We start from the raw sequence: 22,391 nt of genomic DNA, 5'->3' as shown, positions 1-22,391 counted from the left end.
GTTTACAATCAAAAAATTACCTTCCACTGTTGTAACATCAAAAGTAATTATAGTAATTATAGCTTGTGCTGTGAAATCTACCACATTACATTTATCAATTCACATAAAGAAAGCAGACTTTTCAGACTTTCAATAAACATTAAAAGGCCTATAACTCAGCCTCTTTGATGGTCATTATTTTCAGTGCAGGTGTATGCAGGGGCATTTCTAGCCTGGACCTGTGTAAGGGGGTCTGTGGGATCCTCCTCTGTTACTTGATTTTGTAAACAAGATCTATTTTGATGCTTTAATGCACCCTGGTACTTTATTTACATTTAAAGTACAAAAAAATCCCAGCGTGAATCAGTTTGTTGTCATTGTGAATTTGAAAATGGTTTGCAAACCACTTGGCACTCTTTTGGGCCGAAAGGCGAGTATCCCTACTCTGTCAGTTCTACCAGACTACTCGTTGCTTTTCTTTCTTATTTGTTGGAAAACCTTGGCTACATGATGTCTGCAGACTGAACGTTGATATGGTGCAAATTAGGCATGAGGCTAAATATCAAATCAAATTTTGTGATACTAAAAGTGGCCTACTGTTTCCTATCAATTGACCTGGTTTGGCCTGTTGAGGAAGTGTTTTTGTGAGTGTATGTGTGTGTCTGTGTGTCCGTCTGTCTGTCTCGGTGGCATGAGGAAAAGCTTGCTTGCATTCACTGTACCAGAGTTTTCCACAAGCGCCAGCTGTTGGCTGATTAGCCAGACATGAAAGTATTTCCAGACGACTACTGTCTTATAATATTAGGTCATGTCACTGTCACTTGTTAGATCTTGGTCGTTGTTAACTGTATCTTGTAAGCAGATGAAGGATTTTAGTCATCGGATGTGTGGAGCTTACAGAGACGTGAGTTAACTTTAGCAGCAGTGGCTTCCATTTAAAAATCCTTACAAACTTGCTTTTGCTGCCATCTTCGGAGCCGCTCTCCGCTAATAGTCAGTTCATTGTCTGCTCGGTTAGCACAAGCTAACATAGGCAGCAGTGGCTAACATCCAACACTGAGCCGTTAAAAGATCTGTACAAACTTACACCGGCACCAGAATGGCCTGACACTGTTATTAGATGTGTTAATAACCATTAGGCAGTGTTAGCTGTGTGATGCTGACAGTTAGTCATGTCACTGTGTGTGTAGCTGGACGGACTCTCGCAACTGTACCCGATGCAGAGCTCACACTCCTGCAGCAGCAGCAGCTACAACCCATACAGTCCACGGTTTGGTGCAGTGGAATGTTGTGTGTTTGACAGAATTGGCAATTGAGTGTGCCGAGATGCCACCAAAATGTTTGCCACCTTATTTGCTTTAGGTATTGAAAGAAGTACTCCATTGGTATCAGTATCCTTTTAATGGAACTGGTATTGGTATTGTAACTTTTTTAACGATGCCCAACCCTAGCAGCAGCTCAGCTCCCCCCACGTCAAAACCTTGTGAACGATAAACACTGAAGGAGTCCTAACCTTAAAATAAAACGGCAATTAGTTGTTTAACAATGAAGTCAGCAAATTCACAACGTCATCAAACTCTGTCTTTGGTCATTATTTTGACCCTGGGTGCTGACCACCCGCCCAGCTGGCTACTACTTCACCCAGCTGGACATTGTGTGCACTTGTGGAAAACACTGCTGTATATTGGCGGTGTCAAGTTCATTCAGTTCAGTGTGAGATGCTAATCAAACCAAGTGTTCATTCAAAGTGCAACATCAATGAAAAGACTGAAAAGACGTCAATATGATTTAATGATGTCATCGTCATCATCGCCGCTATATTCATTATTGTCACTGTTATTAATAAAACTCAAACTATCACAAACGATAAAGACCACAGTCCAGCAGAGGTTTTTATTCATCAGTAGAAATTGTTGTGAGTCTTTGCAGAGCCAGTAAAGTGGTTCAGAATCTCGACTCAAACCTGTAATGGAAACTTGAAAGGATGAGAACAATGTCTGCAAAAGCTTAAAATGATTATTCTTCGCAGCAGTGACATTAATCAACTCTGAATCGACAGCTCGACCCCAACATGTATGATCTTACCCTTTCATTAATTCTGCCTCCTCTCATTAGTGTCTGTTTTGCTTTGTAACGCCTGCTCTGCATGACTGAAATGTGAGCTAGTTTTCTTCAGAGAATTCTTTTTTTTTTTGTTGGGACTCACAGCTGCAAATTGTGTCATGATTGTGATGGTCAGGTCTCAGTTGCTCGGTGAAGAAAGCTCCTGGAATCGGAGGAAGAAGCTGTTGAGAAGGTGGGGTCGGGGAGGAAATGAGGCTACATTCCAGCTGTGATTTATGAAGTGTCTTTCATTCTCTCTGTACTGCTGGCTAGTTTGCAGCTGCTCCAGACAGTTCCTGACTTTAGCTGGACCCACCTCAGCATACATATCGAGAGAAAGTCATTAGTTGCCACATGAGCCAAGTTAATACTGTGCAGTTTAAGCTGAGTTATAGTTGCTAATTTTAAGATTCACCTGTGGCTCTTGAGCCTTTTTTACCCCGAGTTTTGAAACCCCTTCACATTTTACTTTTCACTTATACATCATCCCTGCTTGCATATTCCCCCCTTGGCATCCTCATCAGTTTGAGACTGTGGTTTTCATTCACCCAGGAAATATCCTGAACCACACTCTCATGTGGACCACAGAGCTTGGAACCAAAACTAAAAGCTGACTAAATCCAGGATGAGTCACCTCTTAAGCACGGGTCCAATGTGACTAGACAAGGCCTGTTTCATTATTAATCTGTAAGGCTCACTGCTCTGCTGTGTGAGAACATGTCAACCAGACTGGGCTCGAAGTTCACACCTGCAACAGGAATTAAAGACATTGTTGTAACAGCTCTCAGGTTTGTCCGACCGTGTTGGAATAACAATTTATAGTCTACAGTGTGTAATGTTTTTGGCATATTAAGATTACAGTGGAAAGGCATCTGAAATTGGATTTGTCACTCCAAAATATTTACCATTCAGCTATTAATAATGTTAACAGACTGTTCATTATGTAGCAATGATCCTTTTATTCTACACCATCCAGATATTTCATAATGTAATCAAAACAATTAAAGCTTCCACAACCAAAGGTCCATATTTCACTTGAAGCAGGGATACAACGATTTATTGGCAGAACATTGGTGTTGGCCGATATTTGCCTGTTGACTGCCATTAGTCTATTGGCCACTAAGATATGTTCACCCATGGCAGTGGCCGAAGTTTTCTATTGTCACGTCAATTCTGTGCAGGCTAAAAAGCAGGGCTCAGTGACTAACATCGTTCCATTGTCCAAGGGGAACAAAAAATGAGTTTGGGGCGAACAGAGATCATCCTAAACACGACTGTTTCTCCGCAACAAATCCAGCAACGAGAGCAATGATTTTGTTCACTGAAGTTGCATAACCGAGTGCTTCTCTCATATTTTGACCAGAGTTACTCAAACTGAACCGAGGCCAGGAAACACGGCAGATGCATTCCTCCATGTGGACTCATTTTATTTGGCACATCCCGACACAGCTGACCCAGACTGGAGTTGCAGGCATCCATAACCTCTGTGCGTGTCTCACATAAAGGCCTCTGGGAAACATTCAGAACTTTTCCTAGAAAGCTCTTGAGTTATTCCTCCTGAAATAGGAGATAAAAGGTGGCTTATTTTGATTCTGAACACAGGAGTTGGCTGGCGAGTGGGCAAAACTGAAGTGGCAAACCTTTGTGTTTGAATTAAAAGAGAGGTGAAGAGATCACACTCACGAGTATAACCCCCCACTGTATATCACAAATATGTGTATAGGCCTATTTAGTTGTCGGGGTAGTGGGTGTTACCGGTGTTAGATGTTGTTTTAGTCATACACAGATTATATTACCCACCGTTTTGATAGTCAGACGACAGACGCCACTATTATAAACTCACAGTGTCTGCTCTGTACAGCAGCAGCAGAGTGGCAGCACAGAGTGGCAGGAGTCAGATTTCACTTTTGGAGAGTTGACCAACAAAACGATGGCAGAGGATTTGGTGTCAAAGCCAAAAGCAAAATATTTGGCAATAGCTGGGATGTAAACCTAATGCTAATAGGGAACCTGATAACGTTAATGATAGAAAGGAGTTGGATACATCGCTGAAAAGTTGCAGGTTGCAGTCAGTCGCATGCAGCTCTTCATCCACCAGCTCACTGTGGCTGCTCCTTCTTATTCCATTGCTCTCTGCAATATTTCAAACTGATCCTCTGTCAAAAAAAGCTGAAAATGAGTTTTGTCTTGTTTTGTAGATGCATTTTTGATGAATGATAGCGGTAGTGCTAATCTCACTAATAAACACACAGCATTTCCCGTGACTACTTCATAATAAAAACCAACTCTTGTTCCACCAGTTAAATGATTTAATGTGAAGCAGCAGGAAGTAAAATTTGATTTAACATTAACTTAGCACTCTACAGATATTAAATGTGAACAGCGATTATCTTTTCTTGTAAAATGTCCAGTGTGATCGGTAACACAGGTGTTGTTCATTAACTGGTGAGAAATTTTCCTCACTGTGGCATCCCTTCTTAGTAATCTACTCTTAAGTCAGTGACCCTGGCTGAGTAATAATTTAATAATAATAATATACACAATTCTTTTTTTCATGAGGAGAGAGAGAAGTATGACATGAATTAAAAGTCTCCACCTGGAACAGAACTGGGGACGCCACGGCCACATTGCCTGCATCCCAACCACTAGGCCTCCAGGATACCCCAGAAGCAGATTCTGCACGTTTTTCGTTGTCCACTCAGAGCTTCAGTTTGTGCATTTTTTGACTCCCAATTCTGCATTTCATAGCAAATAAAAAGCCTATATAAGAATCCTGATTTGTGAGGCTTTTTGTTCTGTCGACTGTCTTTCTGTCTCACGGTTATCAAATGTCAAACAGCTGGATAGCATGTCTGGGCATCTGTTCATTTCCCAGAACTGGAAGTTCATATCCAGTTTTGTTTACTTCAACTTAGAAATCCTATTCTCTCTGCACAAGCCAGCTCTTCGTCATCGCTGCTGGGGAGTCTAGGGGGTCTAATTATGTTTGTACCCAGCTGTCCAAAACCAATAGCTCCATTTCTCATATTAAAACACCTTTATCTGTGTTTTGAACTGTTCTTGAACAAATTAAACTCAAGGGTTTAGAAATGAGCCGTTCACTATTGCACGGTTTCTGCAGTGTTGATTTAAGGATGAGAATTTCGTTAGATGAACGAATGGATTGTGTCAGATTGATCACAGGGACTCTGACATACAGACAGAGTGGTAGTAGTGTAGATCTTGCCCAGAAGTGAAAGGTAGTTTCCAGAACCCCAACAAAGTGATATGTCTTTTTACGAGTTTACGAACTGTGTCACGTCAGTTTAATGAGTCATTCATTTTATGACAATAATTTAAGCATAGAAGCGTTATAGATTTAAATCAGGACTTCCAGTATTTGGAGGAAGAAGGTTGTGAAAATAAATTGTGTCCGAGTTAGTAGTCTCCAGTAGGGTTGCAGCTATTGATTATTTTAGCAATCAAGTGTTCTACGAATTAATCTATTGATTAATTGAGTAATCAGATAAGAAATACTTATGCTTTATAAAAGAACAATAGTAAATAAACATAAGAAAAAATAAGACATGTCTCATAAATGAGCAAGTTGTTGGTTTCCATCCCTTCTAAAATCCACTTTTTTGGTTATCGGTCAAATTGCATACAATGATTAGACTTCTTACACCTGCTTGCTACTTGCACCACCTGATATTATGCTTTTTGGGATATTCTCTTAATCACTCACACTGAGAGGAGTTGGTGTGTGTGTGTGTGTATTTTTGTGTGACTATAATAATAACAACATGAATGAAGCTCAGGCTTTCATGAATTGACGGCAGCATTTTATTTTCTGTCGTTATGTCCCAAAGTTGGCTCAGTTTCGCTAAAAAAAAACAAAACATAGTTTGTGTTTGTGAAAGCCTAACCAGCTACCATATTTATTTACATTCTTAAAAGGGAAACTTTGCTGATTTCCATCCAGCTCTGTGCCGCCCCAGTGTGGGCAGTTCATGCAGATGAAAGGTGTTTGACTTCCATCCGTGCTGCCTGGACCTCCTCGCTCATTTGCCAGCAGGGGTCCTTGGGTTTCATGTCAACCGGTGGATTAGCAGGGACTTCTAGATGCTGACAGCCTAGAGGGAGACTGAGCATTGTTTATGTCCATTTAATGTTACTGTTCACTTTGCAACGACACAGAGCAGCACTCATATTGATTTTCGTTAAATGCTGATGTTTATGTGACCTTGTGTTGGGTCTGCTCCATGAACTGGATGTACAGACTGGATGTTTTCTGTTGTGTTGTTGCAGCATTGATGGTGTGCTATTCTGGAAGGCTAGATCGGCTTTTAAATAGACGCACCGTACAGAGTTTCCGTTTTGTTACAGTTTGAACTAATCTCCAACTTTGGTCATTTTTTGGCCTGTCTCTTCTCTTTGCCCCTTGCTATTTTCTCTCTCTTCCTCCACTTTGCAATCCATGCCATCAAATCATGTCTTGTGAGATGACTTCTTCATGTCACATGTCCACAGCATAAGTGTGTCGTGCTATAGTAATAATCATCAGTGTGAAACACAGTGCACTGTATTATCTGGATTAAATAAACCTTCAGTTCAGATAATTTCAATTAATGATTTTCAGTAATGGAGTTACTCGAGTTTCTTGAGGAATTGTTTCAGGTCTTGTCTGTAGCTGTTATTTAAATGTTTCAAATACATCTTTACTAAATATTTGGGTAAATATAAGTGTTCAATTGGACTCTGAATCAGCAGATTAGTGTTGTCACGATACCAAAATCTTTGTTTCGGTACCCATACCATTATGAATTTCGATACTTTTCGGTACTTTTCCTAAGGAAAAGTCCTTTTGGCTACAAACCTTTAGAACAATAAATAGTAGGGGTGTAACGGTACAAAAAAAATCATGGTTCGGTAAGTACCTCGGTACAGACATCACGGTTTGGTTGCTCAAATGTTTCACCAAGTTTGTGTTGTCTCGTGTTGTCTCCTTTCGGGAGGCAGACTTTCTCGTGTCTTTTTTCACGTACGCCAGCTGCGAATGTTGATACAGGTGTTGTCATACAAACCACTTGTGCAATCTGTGCTCCAATAGGAACAAGAAAGGCGTTTGTGTGCATAATTGAGGAAAATAAATTAACTAAATTAATGAACTGAATCAATTTCAAAGTACTGGTATTAACTAAATTAATGAACTGAATCAATTTCAAAGTACTGGTATATTCCAAATGCAGTATAGTACCGTTTGGAATACTCTAGTACCGCGGTACTATTTTAGTACCGGTATACCGTGCAACACTACAGCAGATACCCATTGTTAAATTAATCGAATCTGGGCCAACAAACCTTGGTCAGGACATGCCTATTCCTTACTCAAAAAGTGAGGAGGATTCAAATTTCAGGTCGATTTGCAAATTTGCAAAGAGGCACCATCCTGTTAATGTTGTTATCTGTGCACTGGTTTGCCAGCAGCTTCCCCCTATTCACTTCCCATCAGACGAGACAGAGGAAGAACTGACGCATGTGGTGGTGACTCACTGTTACACGCTGATGCAGGTGTTGTATGTTGTGCCAGGTTGTTAAATTGTTCTGTTGTAGTCTTTTTGGCAAACCTATTGAAGAGCTGGCGTGTTCTGTCGGGGTTTTGGAGAATAAACTGTGAAATCCCAGCATCTTTATCTCACTACTCCGGCACTCCTGCATTCTCCTCTCCTATTCCAGACGGCCCCATGGCCTGTTAACTCTTTGATGACCTCTGAGATAGCCGCACTGACAGCTCTTTTTTTCCCCTCTTTGTCCACAGAAAGAATCAACCCTTGGAGTCGGACCTGGAGTGGAGAAGACCAATTGTGGCCTGAACAAAGACAGACAGAGAGAACTGTAAGTAAACACTGCAACTGTGTGAACTTCTCAGGGGTCAGGAAGTTTTTATGAGTGACTTGTGCTCAATGCAGTGCTTGTTGTGTTGGTTTACACACAGGAATGGTGTGATTTGTGGTTGTTTTGAACGGGTCATAGTGCACATGTGTATCTGAATTGCTCCTTGGCGTATCATACTGTGTCTGAAGCTTTGTTTGGATGTTTGGATCAAAATATAAAGGCTATAGATGTCTAACAGCCATTCATGAGACTCCTTGCAATGGTTTTTGTTTTCCTCAGACTGTGGGCTGTGTGTCTCTCTGTGCGTGAACAGCATTTTGTTCACAAGCTTTGTTTTCAGAAAATAAAACCTGGAAGACAAACAGTGAACAAAGCAAACAAGGATATTACACTTCTGTTCAAAAGGCGATGAAAAGTAGGCTGGTAGTCGTCCAAGTAGGGTTGTCTGTTTTTGCTAACGTATAGATCATTTTACAGTTTTCAAACATCCACAAACACATTGAGAAACATTATAAACAGACTCAAGTTTATGTCATGTTGGTGTTTGTTGTTAGGAGTTACCAACAGCTGATAGGATGTAAGCTTGAAATCCGTTGTTTCCTAGCAACACATTTCCCATGTAAGGATCTGTTATGAAGTACATTTTATTCCCACTTCACTGTGGCATCAACCACCACAGATAAGTGCTCAACCTATAGGTAGAAATGATACCAAAGAATAAGTGCTTTACAGAAAGGGATCAAAAGCAGGCTATTTTATAAAATGAACATTCAAGACCAGAAAAAAAGTATGTACAATTAACATTATGACTGTACAAGATTCAAACGGGGGGTATGAAAAGGGTCCACAAAGTGCTTTACATCAGTATAAGTATCACACAGAGGCTGTTGTACAGTCTTGTATTTCATGTCTTAAGTAACAGAAGTGAACTGGTGAATATGACTTACTTTTCTTCTTGACTCTGATGTAGTAAAAGATGATACAGCTTGTATTTGTAAGTAATCCAAAATGCACAACCATGTGTTGTAGATTAAAGATTGTTTTGGAGCTGTACAGGCATACTGTGACTATAGTTCCTACGGCTTGTTAACCAACACGTTCTCACTCTCAACTCGACAAATATGACAGCTTGGTCAGTGGCCCTTGCACTTCAAACTGTGATGCTCAAGGTACCTCTGTAGCATCAGTTTTTTACTTGTCAGTTTCCACTTGTTACATGCATACGGTGCGTTTTCAAAATAAACTTGCATGTTCACAGGAAATGTAGGTTTCAGCATCTAAACTACTTTGCTAGGAAAAGATTATGCTTTGGGTTAAAGTGACGCTGACTTTTGGGTTCACACGGGACATGAACAGCAGCCTATTGGGTGAAAGTCCTGTGTGTTTTTCACACACCTGTCCACCCCAACCTCCTCTCTGTGCGGACGTTTCGCTCTTTATACTATGTCACTTGCTCTAGGTGTCTAATATTGCCATGGAAGGTTCACATTGGAATTGAAGGCCTGGTGCATCTACATACATACAGAAGCTAAAGGGTGTTTTCAACATCACTTAACCTGCAGATTTATTTCTAGTTCACAACATGTCATAGAAGTGAAACATTTTCATCACTAGTTCTCAGAGCCCAAGGTGCTGTCTCCAAATTGCTCGTTTTGTCCAACCAACATTTCAAAACCCAGGTGTGTTAAGTTTGCAGTAAGAGAGTAAGATTAGACTGTCATGTACTGACTGATTGACTAATTGCTCTTGGTGTTTAAACGTTAACATATTGTGCTAGTGATTAACTTCATGTTTATCAGTACATAGTCACACTCACGGGATGTAGACTGTGGCTATAAACTGCCACTGGCGGGCTGATTTAGGCCGGTATTTCCCCCACTTTCTCAATCTGTGTTATTGTTTCTAAATCCCCCTTGCAATGGTTAACAACAAACAACAACTATCTCAGAGCTAACAACATTCATGCTGAAAATGAAGATTTGGATCGTGCAGTAAGTTGGTGCGTTCCATTTGAGGATCCTCACCAACCCCAATCTCATGATCCAATATGGCTGGATCCTCACCAACCCCAATCTCATGATCCAATATGGCTGCTGCGGGCATCAATGGTAGTGAAAGCTGTAGTAATATACAGTTTATTAGCATGTCTGTCTTAGGGCTGAAACATTTTCATCACTAGTTCTCAGAGCCCAAGGTGCTGTCTCCAAATTGCTCATTTTGTCCAACCAACATTTCAAAACCCAGATATGTTAAGTTTGCAGTAAGAGAGTAAGATTAGACTGTCATGTACTGACTGATTGACTAATTACTCTTGGTGTTATTGTCCTTTGCCTTTCTGGTCCCCTACCTCTTGTTCTTGTTTGAAATACTGGTGTTTTATTTGATAACATAAAGTGATAATGTGCCTAGCGTGAAGTAAAAGATGTCTTTTATGTTTCACATCAGTCTGTACTGCGTAGCCTACATTGACTCCCTTTTTGAGGATGTGTAAGCCATGTGTTTATCTAATGAAATGGAAAAAAAGGAGGACAGGAACATGACTGCTGTCGTGGATTTACGGAAGGCCCCACCCTGTGTTTCATTGTCAGCATCTCAGGCAGGATGCAGAGCTTTCACACTTGCACACGAGACACAGTGGAAGTTGTTGGGAGTTGTTATGAACAAACAGGAGGTGAATTCACTCAAAGGCATCCTGTGTGTGTGTGTGTGTGTGTGTGTGTGTGTTGGTCATTTGTGGAAGTGTGTGTGGAAGCAGGGAGCTGAAAAGGCGTATGAATAGCTGCAAAATAAATAATAAATACTGCAGCTGTTTTTGATTTGTAGCTTTATACTTTTTTGTCTAGACATTGGTAGGGATCACTGAAATTCCTGGAAACCTTTTATTGTGTATTGGAAAACTTATCAGATGTCTTTTTTTCTGTAAAGTTTCAAACTAAAGGCCCATTTTTGTAAAGTCAAGGTGCAAAAATTGACCACTGTGTACCTTCAGGTAGATGGATGTGTGGTTGAGGGGCCAAAATCATACAGTTAATGTGTTTAAGGTGTATTTAGAGCTCATTGCTGTAAGGGGGATTCTTTCTTTAAAGCCATGAATGTGGTGCAAGTTGTGAATTATTCATCCTCGGCACACGCCGGTGAATTAGAGGTAAAGTGATAGCACATAGCAGTGCCTTGCTTGGCTTGCTGCTGCATTTTTAAAGTGTGGACTGGCACTCAAATGTCAAAATGTTAACATTGTCTTCCCCCTAAAACTGTTACCCTGGTCTCAGGGACCGGATAAAGGAAATTTGATATGGAGTTTTGAATAATTCAGGATGATGGTCTGGGATTGAATTTTCATCCAAGTGCAACTTCCCTATGTGTATCCCTTGCTATATGAAAGACTCCTGTTGCAGACAGAAATGACAAATACTTCTAGGGAAAAAGAGCTGAAATCAAATTACTTTGATATTTGCTTATTGAGCTGTGCGTGTTTCTGCTTGTTACATTCGTTGGAAGAAATTTTTGTTTTTAGATTGAACACGCGGGAAACAAAGAAAAGTGAATTACAGTGGAAAGGTGACTGCAGAATCATTGCAGGGAGAAGTGCACCGCTGTCACTTTGTGAAAAGGTCCTTTTTAAAATTTGAATTTGAAACTGCTTCCTAAGCAGACTTTTGAAGAGGACTGAGATTTAGCCATCCTCTGTGTCACTCCCTAATCAGTCCCACACCTCTCACCCACTCATTCTCTGTAAATAATTCAGTACAGCCTTTTGCCTGCTCCACAGAAGAGAGTACACACAATTGATAATAGAGGATAGCTGGGGACGTTAATAAAATCGCTGCTGACGCACATTTTAGATTTCTAGAAAGTTTAAAGAACTTTAACTACAGTAAGTCCCTCATTTTAAACATTAACATATTGTGCTAGTGATTAACTTCATGTTTATCAGTGCATAGTCAGAATCACAGGATGTAGACTGTGGCTATAAACTGCCACTGGCGGGCTGATTTAGGCCGGTATTTCCCCCACTTTCTCAATCTGTGTTATTGTTTCTAAATCCCCTTTGCAATGGTTAACAACAAACAACAACTATCTAGAGCTAACAACATTCATGCTGAAAATGAAGATTTGGATCGTGCAGTAAGTTGGTGCGTTCCATTTGAGGATCCTCACCAACCCCAATCTCATGATCCAATATGGCTGCCTCAATGCATCAATGGTAGTGAAAGCTGTAGTAATATACAGTTTATTAGCATTTCTGTCTTAGGGCTGGGCGATATAACCAAAATCTCATATCACGATATAGGTCATTTCATATCCTGATAACGATACATATCATGATATAGCACATTTTAATCCAATGAATAAAAATTTGCCTCCCTCCACCGGCATCTATGCAAAAGATGGATAGACTCCAAATGACGAAAAATATTGTCGTAAAAAGTGTAATTTGCGTCACAACGATATAAACGATAGAGCAAAATATGAAACGATATCACACGATATATATCGTCATATTGCACAGCCCTAGTCTGTCTTATTTGTGTCTCACTAAAACGGCCATACACACAATCCTGTCCAACTTCTATCTGTGTACATGTTGCTACAAGGTTTGTAAGTGCAAAATGCAGCGTCATGTGTTGTTATCAACTGGTATTGCTAACAACATCTTGGTTTTCTGACTTGTTGTACTGGAACGCGATCAACTTTGGTATCATTTCCAGCTCCGACCTCTGATTTTGAGGTTAACATATAGATCTACAGTGAATAAAACACTTTGCGCGCACCTTGGAAAAATCCGTAGTCAGTCATACAGGACTCTTATTCCTGATTTTTTATTGATTCTTTTTCTGACATGGTCAGTCAAAGTTGAGTTGCCACATCTTTTTTCTGGCAGCGGCCTGTGGCACACTCCACTCCACATAATGTTCTGCAAGAACCACATATAGCCAACAACTCATCTGTGGTCCAGTGAGCTTCTCCAGAACTCAGAGCAAGTATAGTATAGTATAGCAAGTATAGTCCGAATCAGTAAAAGTTGAATCACACAGTCGACATATGCCATTTTAATGACAGTGCTCGCATCCCCATGTGCAAATGTTCACCAGAACAAGTTACCCTGACACTATTTTGCAAGGGCACCGTCACTGCATCCTGGGTTGAGGGCCACCCAAGATGACTGTGATTGGTTTAAAGAAATACAAACAAGCCAGAGCATTTTAACCCTATAGTACAATCACAGTGTGTGCTTCCAGACCTTTTTCTAGTTCTGACATTGTGCTGCGTAAAAAAGTCTGGCTGCACAAGACTAATCTATGCACATGAGTCCTAATGGACATCACTGAAGTAAACAGCCAGTAGCAGATTAAAAGTAAATGGGGTGCCATATGTATCTTCTTTAAACATATCATCAAATTGTATACACTACAGAGGAACAGTTATTCCCAGTGTGAGCCAAGTGGGTCAGTATTTTTCAGTAAGGCCTGACCTAGTGACAGTAGGTCAGCAGTGACGACAGTCAGCACTACTTGCTTCAGGCTTTGTAAGTGTGATAACAAGTCATGTATTGTTATGTGGACGTGTACTGCATTTTTTAATGACTTTCTTCTAAGAATGTCAACTCTATAATGTGAAACAGGATACGGTATGGGTAATAAATTAGCAACAGCCTCTGGGTTTTAGCTTGCAGCTTTAATTTTGTGCTCTATATGATGTTTTTATGGTTGAACATTTTATCTCTCTGTATAAGGAATGTTGGGCAGGGGATCTGTAATCAAATGAACTTTTTTGTGTTTTTATTTTACTGCTTTGCTTTTAGTCTGCTCTGTAAGTGTAATAGGAAAAGATGGGTATTGATGTGAGGATCTGTGTCATCCTTTGAGGGTGTGGTTAACACTTTCTCAGTCATTCATGCCGTCGAGATCAGGTCAGAAACAGGAAATCCTACTTTGTCCCTGTGTTGGGGAGACAGGAAGTTGTGACTTTATGGGAACTCTTTTTGGTCTGGTGACTGGCGCAGTGCCCAGAGATGAGTTCTGATGACGGACAAATCGACTTCACTGTGTAATTTTCTGAGGTTATATCACGTATGTATTAGTGAAATTATAATTATTTGTGTTATTGGTGAAAGGTTAAACCTCATCATTGAAGGTTTTACTGATGAGAATCAAAATAACTGATAAAATACATGTGCCAGTGAATTCACGCTGATGCTTTTAATAGTTTCAAGTAGAGAGAAATTAACCCACAGTCTGCCTTTTCTCCACTAGAGTGCAGCCTACTCAGACAAAATGTTCTGTCTGTGAGCTCCGTATAATGTTGTGGTCATATTGAGGAATTGTTTTGTTTAACAAAGCACCAATTTGTGTCATTGTTTTAATATTCATTTTTTGTTCTTTTAAAAAAATATATTTTATAAAATTACCCCAGAAGAGTTAAAGATACAAAACCTGTATATTTGACTTGATTTCACCTCTGCAATGAAGCACTATTCATCAAATATGTATTTAAAATCTGCCATCCCTGCCACCCTATCCACCCACCTTAAGGATTACACAGGTTACAGAATACATTAAGGTGAAGGAGGGAAAACACGATAAGATAATCAAATTATTGTATTAATTATTCAAACCAAAGGAAAAAGGAGTGGAGGAGAGGGGGAAATGCTCACTGCTATAATGGGACATTTCTGGCTTCTACCCTACTCTTTATCAAGGGGTTCTTTTGGAGTCATAAATATCCAGAAAGGACCTCCATATCTTAACAAAGGCTTGAGAGCATCTTTGGTTTGTGTCTTTTTTTTTCTAACTTTAACTGTATAATATCTTTGACCAATAAGAAAAGGATGGGAATGCAATCAATCAATCAGTTCAGTGTATTGTCATTTTGCCATACATCTCTTGTGCAAGGCAGAATTAGAAAGCAGTTTTTGGGATCGAGGGGCAACATAGATAAATTACACAATGTAAAAGAACGCAAACATTTATACAGCATGACACAGTCCCTGAGCCTGCGAACCTAAGATGTATGGCGCGCAAGTTAAAATAGTGCAAGTTGAAATAGTAAAAACGTAATAAAATAGTACAGACAATAAAACAACAGTGCTATGAAGTTTAAAAAAAGGTGTCCAATGTAAGATAAAACATTTTATTGATTGTAACAGAAACTAGATAGATTACTTTTTTTTGGCATGATGCAAACTGTAAGACAAACAGCGAAGAACCACACTTTAATTTATATATAAATGATCACACTTCAATCAGTTTTTTTCCTTTCAGTGTGTCAAAATTTGGGAGCTTCATAATTACTTGTAAAATTGACATAATTTGCAAGCCCACTTAAATGTATCAACCACAAATTGGTTTGTAGAGATTAATGAGACCATTTGCCACCTGATTAACCACTGAAATAATTTGTCTACAAATTTTATTGCTCTTTCAAACCGTGTTGCTTGTCATTTGATTTAAACACTACCGATTAGGTCAGTGTTAGGTGAATAATTTACCTCTGCGAAGTTCTGATAACGTTAATGATTGCCTTGTTTTGTTTGGGGGAGTTCAGACTCTAAGCTTTGTCCATTAGACAGTGGTCACAACAGTCTGCCTTAATGTCTCATTAGTGGCTTCATCAGTCTCCTTGATAAAGACCGCGCCGTAGATTTACTCGGCAGAAAGCAGTCGCAGCACAATAGGCTTTATACATCTGAAGGGATCATGACTTTAAAATGTTAAATCAAGGATATAGAGGCAGGTAAACCTTTTCTATTTTGCAGAACAAGAGGGAAGTAATTGACTCTTAGAGAACACTTTACATGACATCATGACACGTGTAACTATAAAGACAATATGCTTTTACGATTAACCTGGAGAAGTTTTATCTGGGTTTTTAGGGATAGGCAGTATGAATATGGTATATCATAAGATATTGTCATGATACACAGTTACAGTCAATGGTTTGGACATACTTTCAGTCAAGTAAATGGGAAAGTGCAGGTTTTTCCTGGTTCAGCATAGGTCTTTGGGGGGTGACTATGCATTATCAGTTAGCATACATTAAAGGCAATGAGCTTGTGTTATATTTGTCAGAAATCTGTGCTGTTTCCTGTTACCTCTAACAATATGATAAACAAAAATGTCTATTATGCTTGAATAAATGAAGCAGCAACTAACAAAACTGGTTACATTTATTTATTACAACATTGGAAGGGGGGAAGGGAGTCAGTGTGAGGGAGAAGGAAGGCTGTTAGTTGCAGAGGTCACATCCTGCTTCAGAGCATTTCTCTCTCCTCTTTTTATTGACTACATAAAAGGATCTGACAAGGACATGGTAGTCAATATACCCATATAAATACATGGAAAATAAGCAGATTTTCATTGGAAATGCAAGGCTAATGTATGCTCAATGTTAGATGTGTACACGGACACAGACGGAGCCTTCTGTCTGTATTCTGCGTTCATATTGTCCATATTTGTGCATGTTGTCTGAAAGCTAACGGATCCAGGCAAAATGGAACAGTAACACCGGACATGGTGGGGGCAGTGTACGACACAACAAAGACATTTTACAAAAGGAGAAACGGAACAAATTAGTAATATTTTGACGATATAATTCTTTTACAGTGGCCCAGTTTTCAGAAAAGCGAGCACACTCATACTTTGGCGAAATAACCATGTATGTAAGGCCAATACACCTTTTTCGTGTCCGCGTCTCTGCAAGAGTCTGCTTTGGTCCTTGTGATGTAAATCTCATCATCCACCCATGTCAACGAGGGTCCACCTGGACCCCTATTTGGTTGTCCACGTGCAACTCATTTTTTGTGACCACGTGGACTGTAGACATAGCAAGCGTGCTGACTGTGCATGCTCCATTCTCGTGCTCCACACTCCAGTACAGTCCAGAACACTGCTTTCAAGACAGCCACAGCTGCCCCACCACTGTGAGGCAAGTTAGTTTTAAGTTGGATATTTGACAGATATTCATTCCCAGATCCAGCAGCATCGTTTAGTTTCACTTTCAGCCCTCTCGTTCACTGCTGGGGGCTGAAGCAGACTGTCAGTCGGACTACGAATAGGACCATGTGTGCATCCATGTGACTGCAGCTCTCCGAGGATGTTCATTTTTGAAAGTGTGTCTGAGCCATAATAACATCAGAAACGACATAAATAACAGCGAAATATCGGAATTGACTATTGTCCAAATTGTAATTTTAAACATCGGTATTGGTATCGGACCAGAATCGGTACATCCCTAAACAAGTAGCCCACAGAAAGTCTAAAATGACAACTGAAATACACAATGCAATCTTTCCTCCTCCCCTGCCATGTGAAGGCTTTAAAAGACGTAATAAAACACACACAGGAAAGCTGGGTACTCTCTGATTTGCTACTTGCTGTTAAGCCCCTCTCCTCTCTTTCTTGTTTTTCTTTTTTTTGTCAGAGGCTCTAAACAAATAAACCTACTTACATGCCAAGAAAAGAAATATGATCACATCTGACTTTATCAAACACAAGCCATATCAAATAATAAGAGATCATCAGTAGTAGTTAAGTTTTTAAACCTGTTGTAAATATCTCAATTGGTTTCATAAAGCTAGATGTGCAGTGTCTTAAGTTCTGTATCTGTGTACCTTGATAAACAAAAGCACTGGTGTTGGATCGGCCCATAACAACGATTTAGGTATCAGAGTTGGCATCAGGAGAGAGAATGAGTGGAACTGGTGCATCCCAGCATTTTTGTGCAGCCTAGGAAATGGCTCAGAAGTAATTTTTCAAGATTGAAAATCCATAAAGAGAATTGTGATCTTTAAGTAATGAAGACTAATAGCAGGAGGCCTTGTTAGAGAATAATTAAGGATAAAGTGCATTTTGAGACAAAGTATACTGATGCATTTGCGGTAGTGATACAATTAAATATTTTGAGTGCTGAGAATGTGAACACACAACCACTATGCATGATTGTATGAAATATACATTTGTCTTGAGTAAGTTTGAACATTTCCTTGCAGAAGGCGTTTACATGTGGACAAATCTTAAATTGATGTCGGTTCATCAGTGACTTTGACAGAAAATCATTTGTAAAAGCTACTTTTTTTCCATAAAAGCAAAGTATTCTAAAGACTACATTTAGAAAATGACATTGAAAAAATGACAGGTTGCAGCAGGGTTTGCATTTGTATCGTCTTGTCTTTGAAGTCTCAGCTCGCATTGAAAACGTTGTGCTTTTAGTGCTGCTTAGCTCCACAGTAAACAGTGTTGAATATTTTAAGGCTGTTGCTGTAGAATGGAGGGCCAATCTGGTACAAAGTGAGAAATTTTCTTTTCTCACTTTGTGTTGGCCCTCCATTCTATTAAATTCCTCTCCAATTATGGACTGTCTGAGGTGTTAATATAGACCTCTGACACACTGAGACACATTTTATTGCTCACCAAATTCTGATTTGAAAAGCGCTAATGCAAGAACAAAACATTCTGTGTTGACATTTTTCTTGTTCAATTTGAAGTGCATCAGAGATGGATAATTAAAGGTTATACATGTGTTCATGTCAGTCATGCAGAATAAGTGGAAATCATTGTTTTTAAAATGGGCTGTATTTTCATGAGGGGATCAGCGTGTGGTGTGATGATGCCACATTTTCAGACGACAATGGACGATGAGACAACAGTGACACAGCTTTTGGTTTTAGCCACACGGTGATAGTTTGTGGTTAGATGAGTACAATTGTCATCATCCAGGGGATAGGTTGAGGTGGTTTTTGGTTGAAGTTAAATTTGAAGTGCCAAAAAATGGCATTGGCTTTCAGGCTGCTGTTTGTTTTACATCAGGACTGTCCTCCTCCAAAGTAGGTCCACATAGTGCTTTGTATACAGGCAGAAATTACAACCCATACTTGTTTTTTGTAAGGCACCAACCTCTAGTGGCCCTAGTAATTATTAGGGATGGGCAGCACAAGCAAAAACACTATTCGAAAATCGTGGCAACTATTCGACAATTTTAATAATCGCCCCCCACATTCATTATTAAATGCCCGAACATACTCGGGCGGAATGTACGCGGAACGGACTCCACGGAGGTCGGCACGGACTCAAAGCGGACGTCCGCAAGCCCTGTGCGCGCAAAGCTCCGCGCACCAGTGAGTGCTCGGCATGTATTTTTCACATCGCAGGGATTTTTCACGGACATTTTTCAGGAAACTACAACGTGGAAGTGCGCTCGACTATGAAAGCCCGAATGACTGCGGACATTCCTCACGGAGTAGTAGTCTCTGCATGTTTCTCCTGTTTGTAGAAGAGCATCAAACTAGCTGGTAGCCCATCTCACACCGCTGTAGCAATCCTATACTGCCCTCGTCCGGTTAGGAGCTGAATTGCATGTCAAATAAAGGGGGGAAATAAGACGGCGAATAGTAATAGTCGCATTAAAAACTCTATTTTTCAAAAATAAAACGACTATTTGAAATTCGAAAATTGTGACCTATCCCTAGTAATTATTACGGGAGCAAAGGAGGAAGTCAGGCAATGTTGTATTAAGAGAGAGAAAGTCCACTAAGGGTGGAATGGAGGGGTGGATGAATTGGTCAAACAAACACAGGACATTAATCCAGGAGATCAGTGTTTGTGTCCCGTGTGAAACCAAAAGTGAATGTAGAATTACTTTAACAACAAAACATAGTCATTTACATTAATTTAATAACAAACAATTTTGAGCCAAGCCATTGTTTTTTTCTGAACCTAACCAGGAAGTTTTAATGCAACTGCGACCATTTCACGTTATCCCCTTGTTCAGAATTGTGACCTTTAACAGTCATACGAGCTGTTCTGTCATCCTAGGTTTGGAGCACTTACTTAGGAAACGCTTGTGTAGGTAATATTCAGGGGTACAAACATACAACTTGTGTGGTTGTATGAGTTGGAGGACTTGTTCTTTACATCGGTCATTGAGATCAATGTCTGATGAATATTTTTTATAGCCTTTCATTTTCAGAAAGCCAGCTTGCAGGTACAGTGAAGCTCAAAGGGTTGTCATCCATTGTTAGGCCTTTAAACTATAGAATGTATATGAAGATGGAAAACATGACAGCTCCCCAAAAGTTAAGCCAAAACATCTCAGTTGCCTCCTGGTGGCAGGCTGCAGTATAAGTCATAAACCCCACCCCCTCCATGTTAGTACGTTAGGGGATGGGACATGGGCCAAACAAAAAGATCAAAGTACATATTGTGGCTTCCAAACAAGTTAAAAAATAGCCGCCCACCAAAATGGGAGATGTGTTAAACTCGCTGTCTTTGGTTTAACTTTACTCACTGTTTGATGATCCAGGGTGCTTCAGTTGGTTTAAGAGTTGATTGATTTGTAGGGTATGTGAAGAGTTGTAGGATGGAGGAGATATATATGTATATATATATATATATATATATATATATATATTTTTTAAGATATTTTTTGGGCATTTTTAGCCTTTATTTGACAGGACAGACAAGCGTGAAGGGGGGAGAGGGGGAGTGACATGCAGCAAAGGGCCACAGGCTGGAGTCGAACCTGGGCCGCTGCGGCAACAGCCTTGTACATGGGGCGCCTGCTCTACCACTAAGCCACCGACGCCCCAGGATGGAGGATATTAACTGATTGTCTTCACTGATTCCCGAGATGGGGGCGCATTAAAGTGACTCAAAAAAATAATACGAATCTAGGACTTACTAAAAATGGCTCTAACAGTACGCGTCAAATACATTTTTCCAAAGATTTTTTATTTTTTTTGTCATTTTAGTTAACTTAACATGCTTATGTATGTTCAAGTGTTCATTTTTCGGATACGTTTCGTTTTAATTAGTTATTTGCTGCTATAAAAAGAGGGGTTTGACATTATGATTGACAGTTATGTGCCAATTGGCGTGCTTGGGATAAGTGGGGCCGCTTGCAATTGGTTGGACGGGTGTATGGGCAAGAACTTAATACCGCGAAGATTGCTACTGGCTCCAAATGACTTCCACAGCGCAAGAAAGCAACGGCTGTATTCAGGACATTTTGGCTTCTTTTCTGTACAGTGGTAGTAAGTAGGGACATGCTCTCTGTCTTCAGAAACAGCCTGTGCTTTAAAACTATAGAGATTTTATCCAGTCCATAAAGGAGTATGAGGTCATGACATGGAGATGGCAGTGGTAATAGCTTTAAAATGACTTTGTATATTTCACTTGTAAACTCATCAACAGCTTTGTCTAATGCCTGATTCTTCTCATTGAGTACAAGAATCAACACAGATCATTATAGAGCCCAGTATTGATCTGTAAAGCTTATTCTCTGTTAATGCAGTGCTGAATATTACTCGAGTGGGCACACTGCAGAATGTAGGATTTACATAGGACAAACAACAATACTAGTGATATTCATGCCAGTCTAGCCTGCCCACTGGGATTTGATACTACCTAGAACTGCATGTAAGCCTTGAGTCATTATGTCTTGCTTTGAAACTCTCCGCGATGGTGCAGTGAGTCTCCTCTTTATGGATCAATACTGAAGCAGTGAGCTGACACAGTGAAAAGCAATATTCATAAATAATGAACAGGGCCCCCTCTTACCCTGCCCTGTCTGTGAGGTCCTGGCCAAGAAAAGAACAAAACCGTAAACAGGATGCTTATTTTTGTTTATGGAGTATTCTGATTTAAGATGAAAGACTGTGTCACTGCACTGCCTTAATGTTGGCTGCTGTATACATTATGTGAAGGCTGGACTTTTTTGTAATACAACCCTTTGTCCTTGCTCCAGTTTGACAGTGTTACACTTTTTCTTTATAGATGACTGTAGATAGAGGTCCCTGTGTTTGCTGTGTTCAATTTCTCTCCCGATGTGCTGTTTGTTCCGCGGAGACAGCAACCTGGTGTTTCAGGAAATCTCTGCTGCAATGAATCACAGTGAGGTGTCACCTTTAGTAGCACTCCCATCAACAGCACAAAGATGTGCCAGTGAGTGAGCACGGAGAACAGCTTTAAGTGCTTCATTATTACCCTTTTCACCACCTTTTTTTTATGTTGGGCACAATTGGCAGTTGGTCACAGCTGCACACCAAATCATGATGCACTTCACCCAAATGAACGGATGTTGCAATAACAGTTCTTGTCATTTTTGCAATAGCCACCTGAAAAGAGACTAATGGCAGTCGATTTTAGAGTGGATCTCTCTGCGTCATTTAACCCAGCCAGCCAGCATGTAGAATACTGAGCAGGGTGGACAGCCCAGGGGCAGAGATTCTTTGTGCTCTCCGTGGATACACACTTTAATTGACCTCTTAAAGGTGTATTCAAACATGAAGCCAATTTTAGAGGCGCCGTATTGGCACATAAACTCGATGTAAGGACATTAGTGGATGTTGCTGGACCCAGATTTGCTCTGAGCAGGCCAAGCTGAGATGAAACGAGTCTGCATAAGTTGAAAACACTTCAATTTGAGTGAAAATGTTGCAC

General features: G+C 40.1%; 1 protein-coding gene across 2 annotated transcripts in view; it reads left to right on the top strand.

Annotated features, from left to right (window-relative positions):
* The window catches only part of fbxw7 (F-box and WD repeat domain containing 7), a 163,648-nt gene that overhangs the window by 17,050 nt on the left and 124,207 nt on the right, over window positions 1–22,391 (top strand). For both annotated transcript variants that reach the window (XM_050044715.1, XM_050044714.1), the window contains exon 2: window positions 7,880–7,956. The gene's annotated coding sequence lies outside the window, so the exon portion shown is untranslated. The remainder of the gene's footprint in view (window positions 1–7,879; window positions 7,957–22,391) is intronic.

Source organism: Epinephelus moara, chromosome 5 (assembly GCF_006386435.1).
Source record: "Epinephelus moara isolate mb chromosome 5, YSFRI_EMoa_1.0, whole genome shotgun sequence".
In the NCBI taxonomy this organism is placed as follows: Eukaryota; Metazoa; Chordata; class Actinopteri; order Perciformes; family Serranidae; genus Epinephelus; species Epinephelus moara.
Note: the sequence above shows the minus strand (reverse complement) of the source record. Positions and strands in the feature narration are given on the sequence as shown.